Raw genomic sequence first — 9,027 nt, 5'->3', positions numbered from 1 at the left:
CAGAAAGATCCCGGGTGTCCTTACCAGGATGCGAACCGGGGATCTTCTTGCAACTAGGTGGGGCAACAGTGCTACCCACTGCCCCACCTTGCAGCCCCTAGTTTAACCTGATTGAGGGATTTTGTCCTAATTTAGAAGTAGCTACAGCCACCCATCGTCACTTTGTCAGGTTGATCCATCAGTCAAGCCCTGAAAAAGAAAGAAAGACCCATAAGATTCCACTTACATGTCGGGGATGATCAGAGCCTTTAAGCTACACAGGACGTCACTGTGTTAGGATCAGCGTGGATATAGTGCACTGTAGCTCTAAAGTTTACTATTGCATTTCTACTGTACCTTCAACATGGTGGAAAGAATAAAAACAACACAAGAGTGCTTGAATTAACAGAGTTGTCGTTGTAGACCATGCAGTCAGACACACACACACACACACACACACACACACACACACACACACTGGTCTCAGGATCTTCAGTTTGACTTTGGCAGTGACAAGGGCACCGGGCTATTAGTCCTCGTTTGCACACTGCTTGGACAATTTAGCTATTCAAATAGAGCCCGCTTACTGGAAAACAGCTCCTTAATGAAGAGATGGCTGGGTAATATGCCATAAACCTATTCTTTTATTCTTACACACACACACACACGCATAAATACACACTGCCATACAGAGCCATTATGTACTGCTATGCATATGCACTCTTAAACACATACTTTAACACACACACACACACACATGCGCCTCACACACACAAGAGCAGAGCGATATTATAATGCGATGTGGAGGAAACGCTTCCAATTTTCGCCACGTAAGTCAAAAAGGTCAAATTGCAAATGTCAGCTTTTTCTCCTTCATTTTAATTATTCTGTCAGGTTCAAAGAGTCTTCATCAGAAAGCAGCGGTTCTGACAAAGGAAGGCCTGAGCTCACAGATAAGCTCGATCTGCGTCTCCTCTTGACACTTTCTTCTCTATACTTAGCCTATCTACACTCCTCTCACACACAGCGACACTTAGCATTACCTCAGAGTAAATTACAACGTATCACTGCGAGCAGGGGGCCGCCGAGATGCTTTAGCAATTACAGTCTGACTGGGAACGTGGAGTCAATTAATTTACGCTGTGGGGCGTCTTCTTGTTAGCTGATTTTGAAAACTCAGCCGATGTATTATCAAGAGTCCAGTTTTCGGTTCTGATCACACGGCAGCACCAACTTATTGATCCACTGTCGCTGACTTTGATTAGAACTGCATTAAAGTAGAATTTTGATATTTCACTTTTCATTTTCTGCTGCTACATATATTCCCGCTCCACTACATTTGGGAAGGAATGATGTACTTTCTACTCCACTACATCTCTCCGGCTGCTTTAGTTAATTTTAATATGAATATTTGACACAACAGATCATATAAGAAGCTCCTACAGTGTTATTTAATCCAGAGGTTTCCAACTTTTTAGCTTTAGCAGTGTGTACTCTGATCAAATGTCAGATGAGTTGTTAACAGCTCCCCCAAATAGGGATGTTTTCCCCCTCCAAGCTCCACAGTTACATGTTCTGTGGTTACTTTTGGTTCTTTTATGTCCGTTTGTCTGTCTCTCATCCTGTTCTATCTCCTCATTACCATCACCCCATCTGAGCCCAAAAGCATCTTAGAAAGTTTTTCTGCCCATTTTTTGTCAAAGAGCTACTCAAAATGAAAATGTTGTATTGTGGGAGTTTCTCTCTGGGATATAATAGATTAAGATTCTGACCTTTCTATGTAAAAAGTGGCTCGTTTTGTTATAAGATGTTGGTGGAATATAAAGAAAAAAAAATGTTGAATTGAAGTGAATTCCAATACTTGTTCCAACGATTCAACATCTTAGAAAAAAATCCTAAATAAAACTCAAACTGTGTGTGCGCGGTTTCTACTTTGCTGTTCTGATACTTTTACTTAGATAAAGAATCTGAATACTGAATACCACTAAGTCTTCATATAAGACTGAAAGAAACAGGACATACTGTGCTTTTACAAGGCTTACTATTCTTTGGCATTTTAAATACATGTCATTCTCATTAGTGCTGCAGAAATTCAAAGTATTTTAATTTGTTGTTTCCAGTTGAAGGCCAGATCTTGACCAGAATCCACAGAGTTATTTCTCACATTTTCTTTGAAATATCTTCTGTAATGTAGACGTTGTTGCCTAAAGGCTACATTAAACTCTATTTTTCCTGAAGTCGCTATCTAAAACATACAGCCCCATTCGGATATATTCCCTTCAGACATAATTAAAAATCATAAAAAATGGCATTAATTTATAAATAAAACTAAAGCACTGCCACCTTTTATTAAATCATTTATTATTTCCAAACCAAGCCGAACGTATAAACCTGAAAAGCACAACAGCCACTGCGGCTGTAATTTGCTGTTTTCATTAACTCTGTGATTTAGCTCTGCCTGTAAAACCTCATTTCTCTGTTGTGATTAAAGGAAAGTATTTAATTGCAACATTTTGATGAAGGTATGATTGCACGTGTCCTATAGGACCAAACATACTAGCTCATCCTGAAACGCTGCTTCATCAGCAGCATCATGATTTTGACTGTAGAGGCATGAGGGCTACATCTGCTGCAGTCTGAGGTCCCTCTGCAGCTCATTATGTCCTTCTCTCACTTCATGGCAGGCAGCGTCTTCAAACTACATCATTTTGCCCTCATTAGCCATGCACTTTCCTATTTTTTAAAAGTATTTTTTGACACTTTTTTTATTGCCAAATTGTCAGATGTATTTGGAGAGCTGCTGCTGCTGCTGCTGCTGCTGGGAAAACAGGCCAGGCCACAGCTTTCTACCAACTTCTCTATTGTTGTAGCTGTCATGGCGTTTTTGCCAAAGCAGTACATGAGAAGCAGCATATCATCTTCTTGTAAAGCGGCGTACTGTTTGCCACCTCCATCCAGGGGTGCCGTATGTACTCTCTAGGTTGCCAGTTATAGGCAAAGCTTCCATTCAGACCAGTTAATTCCTCAGTGTCAGCCCATATGATGAAACATGCTGCTGTTCAACAGACATCGATTTCATTCTTCCTTTACAAACACACTTCCATCCAGAGACTCTCCTCACTTGTCTCTTTGCTTTGGATTCAGTGACGATGAGTTAGTGCCATCACTGGATAAACCACACACACACACACACACACACTCACTCAGAGACACAAGGTCACAGACGTACTCTAACTAGTGAATAACAGGAGGCTGGAGCCGGCCGAGGTGGAGACTGGTCTTGCCATGTGATTCGCCACATACATCAACTCTGTTGAGCAGAAAATTGAAATGGAAATGTGGGCCTTGGAAGAGTGTGGCTCCCATTTACCCCTGGACCAGAGCTAATGATTTGTCATTTCTCTCAGGGGCACAAGCTGCTGCCCTCTCCCTCACACTCAGACTGCACCAGAGGGCTGAGCACACTCACCAGCCTCCACTGTATGTATTCTATGCGTTACGTGGATGTTTTATTCCCTCATCTGCGTTATCTGTTGTTCCTCTTTGACTCTATTGCATGTATGATCTGGTCTTTGTCTAATTCTGACATTATAAATACTTTAAACATGACTGAAATGTTTATCAAGTGTTAAAACTGCTGGGGAAGTCAGGATTTTCTCTACATATGGAGGGACTAGTACTGCTTTCCTGCTCCTGTTAAAACAAGATACTACAACTACATTAACCAGAGTATGTCTGATGTAGAGTAAAGCTCAGAATTATTCATATCCATACTTAACTTTGATTTACAGTGAATTGATGATGGGTTTCTTTTGGCTGGAAATGACATCAATGAGTGAAAAAAAGATGGTTAGGTGTTGTGTTAGAGATGTTAATGATGCATTTTTACAGATCAGTGTTCAAACTGACTCACACTCAAACTGTCCCTATAAGTGCTAACGTGCTAACATGCTAAAGTCGATCTCCAGGTCTTTGAGGTTTAAAGGCTTCTTCACTCTGATCTTCTGAGTCAAGTCTGGACTCTGGATGAGCCCCTTCAACATGTTGTTTTCTTTAAACTATTTCTTGACCACTTTAGCCATAGTTTTCAGATTGCTGTCTTGCTGGAAGGTCTAGGTGCCCAAGGCCAAGTTTTTCTGCAGACTGTCTAATATTTTCCTGCAGAATCCTAATGTTGTCCTCTGCTCTTCACTGCACGGTCTACTTGGACAAGATTTCCTGGCTCCTCGGCCGATAAACACCCCCAAAGCATTACATTCCCACCACCAGGCTTTACGGTGGGGACACAGTTGTTGGACTTGAATGCTTCTCCTTTCTTTCGCCAAACAAACGTCACATTTCTGTTTCCAAACAACTCAGGTTTTGTTATCTGAACTCAGAACTGACGATCAAAAGCTGTTGAGCTTTTGCAAAGGCTTAACAAATTTTTTTATCTTTTGCTTTCGAAGCTTCCTTGGTTTGCATCCACAGAGACTGGCCTCGTGCGGTGTCTGTTGGAGCGTCTGCTTTGGGATGTTGCTACCAGAAAACTGCTCTGACTCATCAGGTTGACCTTGGTGGTCATCCAAGGCCAACTGCCTTTTGAGGTTTTTCAGTGTGGAACTACTTGTACATTTTGATGATGCTTTGCCCTGTGGTTACTGGCACTTGAAAACACTTGGATAAGGCTTTGTAGACTTTTACTGTCTTGTGAGCAGCCACAATGTTCAGCTCTGTCTCACTGATGAGCGCTAATATCAAGCTCACCAAGACTAGTAACTGACTGTAGAGCTACTGCAATAGCTGTTCTCTGTTTGTTGCGTGTTAGAATGTTCCACGTGGTAGAAATGACGTCTACCGTTTGGAATCCTTTCCTGAGACAGTTTCGAGCGGGATGAACAAACATAGAAGCAGGTAAAATTCTATTATCATCTTTAGCATAAGGTTCGGCCGTCTTTTGTCACTTGTTTATGTCATTTTAAGCCAAAACAAATCCACTTGCAAAGACATTCTTTTTTGCATGAATAAGACCATTTTCGGGTTTTATGGCTCCTGGCTGTGGTGAAAGGAAAGCGTCCAGTTCTAATTGCAGTCCCTCTGACAGGTAATTGTGGTAACATGAATGTCTTAAGTAAACAGCAGCAGGGCGGCCGAGACACAGCAGATGGGTTTTGCATCATTCAAGACCAGAGAGTTGTCTGTCATGTTTTGGTCTGGGATGCATTTACCTGTAATGACTGTTTGAATCTGCTTTCTGAGCTTTCATCATGTCGGCGGCAGAGCTCAGACCAGGAGGGGGGCTTGGTGTTTAAAGCAACGGTGTGTGATTTATTATTGATGTGATGCGTCCTGTGGGATGCTGAACAGAAGCACATGCTCATGCTGCATATGGGAAGTGTTATCTATTGACGGAAATATTCTAGACTTTTCCTCCACATTTAAATCATCGACTCAGTTTGATGGTTGTTTACAGGTTCATGCTCGGTATGCTGTACGGTGATAGTAAGCTAAGTAAAAGTGATGGTGAACATTTTAATATATTAAAATTTGACTTGTGTTGACGTGTTTTTTTTTTCTTCCCGCTCCTTAACCCAATATGAAGTGTGGAGAAAAAAAAATCCGAAGCTACAGTGTTCCTGAGCTACTGTAAACACACAGATGAACCTGACTTCACCCCCTGTGTGACCTGAGGATTAAACGCAGCAGTAAAATGCATGAGACGTTTCTGTCTGACTAATCCAGCCTCACCCTCAGTCTGATTGACGCCAAACTCCTTTGCAAGTTGTGTCTGCTGAAATTTTTTTTTCTCTCAGCAAGCAAAACAAGCGACTAATCGTACAACATGAGTAGAAATACATCTTAAATGTGTCTTTTAAACATGTAGGAATGATTATTTGTGTCATAAAAACAAGATTCTGGAGTGATTTTTAGAATGCTGATAACAGATAAAGGTTGCAATTAAATAATAATGATGTCTGTTTTTTTGTAACTGAATTGCAGATCCAGTTGGAGATGTTCAGAGTGTATAACTAATGGCAGACAGTGTGACATCCATGCTAAGTATCTCATAAACTGTGGGTAATGTATGCTTATGTTTTCATGTGTATTATGCACAGAACATCCATCCATCCATTATCTATTCACCGCTTAATCCTCACTAGGGTCACTGGGGGGCTGGAGTCTATCCCAGCTGACTCAGGGTGAAGGCAGGGGACACCCTGGACAGGTCACCAGTCTATCACAGGGCTACACTTAGAGACAGACAACCAAGCACACTCACATTCACACCTACAGACAATTTAGAATCACCAATTAACCTCAACATGTTTTTGGACTGTGTTCGAGAACCCAGAGAGAACCCACACTTCACGGGGGGAACATGCAAACTCCACACAGAAAGATCCCAGGTGTCCTCACCGGGACGCAAACCGGCGACCTTCTTGCTGCGAGGCAACAGTACTAACCACCGAGCCACCTTGCAGCCCATACACAGAGCAGCGCTTTCTTGTTCTATATACAACCCACAGCGGTCACATCGTTAATCGCTGCATCATCATGACTAAGAACATCTACCACGAGGAAGTCCTGTGCAGTCCAGATCCAAAAGTAACTGGACAGACACTCATGAAGTTAAACCAAATCATTGTACAGTCGTGACTCGATAATCTGACCCTTCACAATCTGAAAACCTTGCTATCCAACAGGTTGTTAGGAAAAATGAATGGAACCCAAGAAAAATAGCGACAGCCTTGGATTCTGACTCCGACATGACATTTTATGTCACCAATCAGGATGACGACGTATTATCTGACTGAACAATCACACAGATTGGCTACGTTCACACAGCAGGACTTGATGCTACATTCTGATTTTTTTTTGTGAAATCCAATTTTTTTGTGAGTTTGTTCACATTTCCAATTAAATGCGACTTGTATGTGATCTGCTGTGTGAACTTCATATGACCCAACAGTGTCCCGCATGTGCAGAAGAGGACACAACGACGTCACACACTGCGTTCAGCGTTTACCGAAGTAAACACGGATGGTGGCGCCGCCACTGATGGTGGAAACAGAACTGTGTCTGTTAACTAAACCGGTACCAGCAGCCAAGTTCTGCCTGTGCGTTCCGGCCACTCCCACCCCATCGGAGCGCTCCCCCGGGCTGGAAGTGCCAACCGCACGGAATATTCGGATATTCATCATTAATTGGGCCTGAATATCCAGAGACCAGAAAGTTCTATTGGGACCAGCCCTACTAGTTATTATAACAACTATGAACAATAGTTAACAACAAATGAGCCTTCAAGCATCAAGCCCTCCTTGTATCTCGACCTCCGTCTTGACAATCCGACAGCCTTGCTATCCGACATAAAAGAAGGTTTTATATTTAGTGTTGGATTTTTGAGTCACGACTGTATTTAATGGTTTGTACTTTGGAGTCGGGGGCTGCCTGGTAATCCTCAGTGCTTCATTCAGGTGACTGGACATCTCCTGAAGATGTTTCACTGGGCCTTGAGCATTAGCATTTTAGGGGTGAGATTAAACACCTGGACTCTCCACCAATCAGTGAGAACTGAAGAAGTTTCTTGGATGAGGAGTAAAACATTTTTAAGAAGCCAAACAGAAGTCCAGCTGCCTCCTGCTGAAGCCACAGTTTCACTACAGCCACCTGCAGCTCTGGCTTGTTTTGTGGTCTCTCTGCCTTTAGTCTGGTCTTATCAAGTGAATGCGGCTCAAGCTGATTAAAATCAGTTAAATAACTTGGTCATTTGAGGATATTCCACCTCTTCACCCCCGAAACCTTTGATTGATTTGGCCATATGTTAATGACTGGTGTCCTGCTGAATGTGGAAATGCCATCCAGTGGTGCATTTGGCAGAATCTAGGCACACAGAGAGCTCCTGCACACCTCTGCTTTCATCCTGTTGCTCCCGTCAACAGCAAAATCATCAATAAATGTCAATGTGCCAGTTCCACTGGCAGCCACACATGCCCAAGCCACAGCAGAGCCAGCCGGTCCTTTTTCTCTCTGCACTTTCTTTCTTCCATCATTCTGATAGAAGCTGATTTTTGTTGCAGTGGTCCATAAAACTTTGTTTCACAACTCAATTGCTTTCTTTTTCATGTTTTTGCAACTGTAGCCTGAGCTTTCTAGGAGTTTTCTCGTGGCGAATCCTCTGAGGTTACGGTTATCAAGCCGTCTTTTGATCAGCCGTATGCCCTGCAGCATGCTGGTGTGCATCCTGGAGAGCATTCTTGACTGCTCGATTGCTCAACAGTCATACACAGGGCTTTTCTTGACCTTAAAAAATATTTTCCACTCATTCATAGGCCCAGTGCTCCTTACCTGACCAAGCTGTTTGCCCTTCTTTGGATTTCTAGTTCACCTGCTCTTAAGAAAGCACCCAGCTGTTGATTTTGACAAACCAGCTACCTTTTAACGCCACTTTGCGAGAGTTTCCCTTTTCTTGAACCTGACAACGACCTTCTTCACTTCATCTCTTTAGTCATGATATTGACAGACAAGAAATAATGTTGAAACAAATACAGAAGCATCTAAAAACATTTGAACCCTTGCAATGTGGGCACTGTGTTGAAATGACTATCGGTACGTCACACAGTTAAAACGTAATCAAACTGAATCTTAATCTTAAAACGTACAAATACTTCGACCCTGAACTGTAGGTTCGGTTTATGTATTCATAATGTATTTCAGAGGAAGATATCACACTTTGCATGCCTACACACATTTATCTAGCAGCTACATAAATTACATTATATTAGATAATTCAATAAAAATTATGACACTTTAGTTAAGATCAAACCAGTTGTGAGCCCTTACAGAAAAGCTTCTCATTTGTCAGATATCAAAATATAAAACTATGTGACACACAAAGACATAGAACTGAGAACACATTAGAGACCGGAGGAAAATGTGAATCTTGTTGGTTCCACTTTCATAAACCATCTTGTCACTCATATCTATCTTCTGACCTTCTGGCCTCTCAGCAGAGAGACACTTGGATCAAACCAGTTAACTTGTACACTCATCAGCTACAACATTGAAACA

The sequence above is a fragment of the Stegastes partitus genome, unplaced genomic scaffold, assembly GCF_000690725.1.
Source record: "Stegastes partitus isolate 25-593 unplaced genomic scaffold, Stegastes_partitus-1.0.2 Scaffold801, whole genome shotgun sequence".
Lineage (NCBI taxonomy): Eukaryota > Metazoa > Chordata > Actinopteri > Pomacentridae > Stegastes > Stegastes partitus.
Note: the sequence above shows the minus strand (reverse complement) of the source record.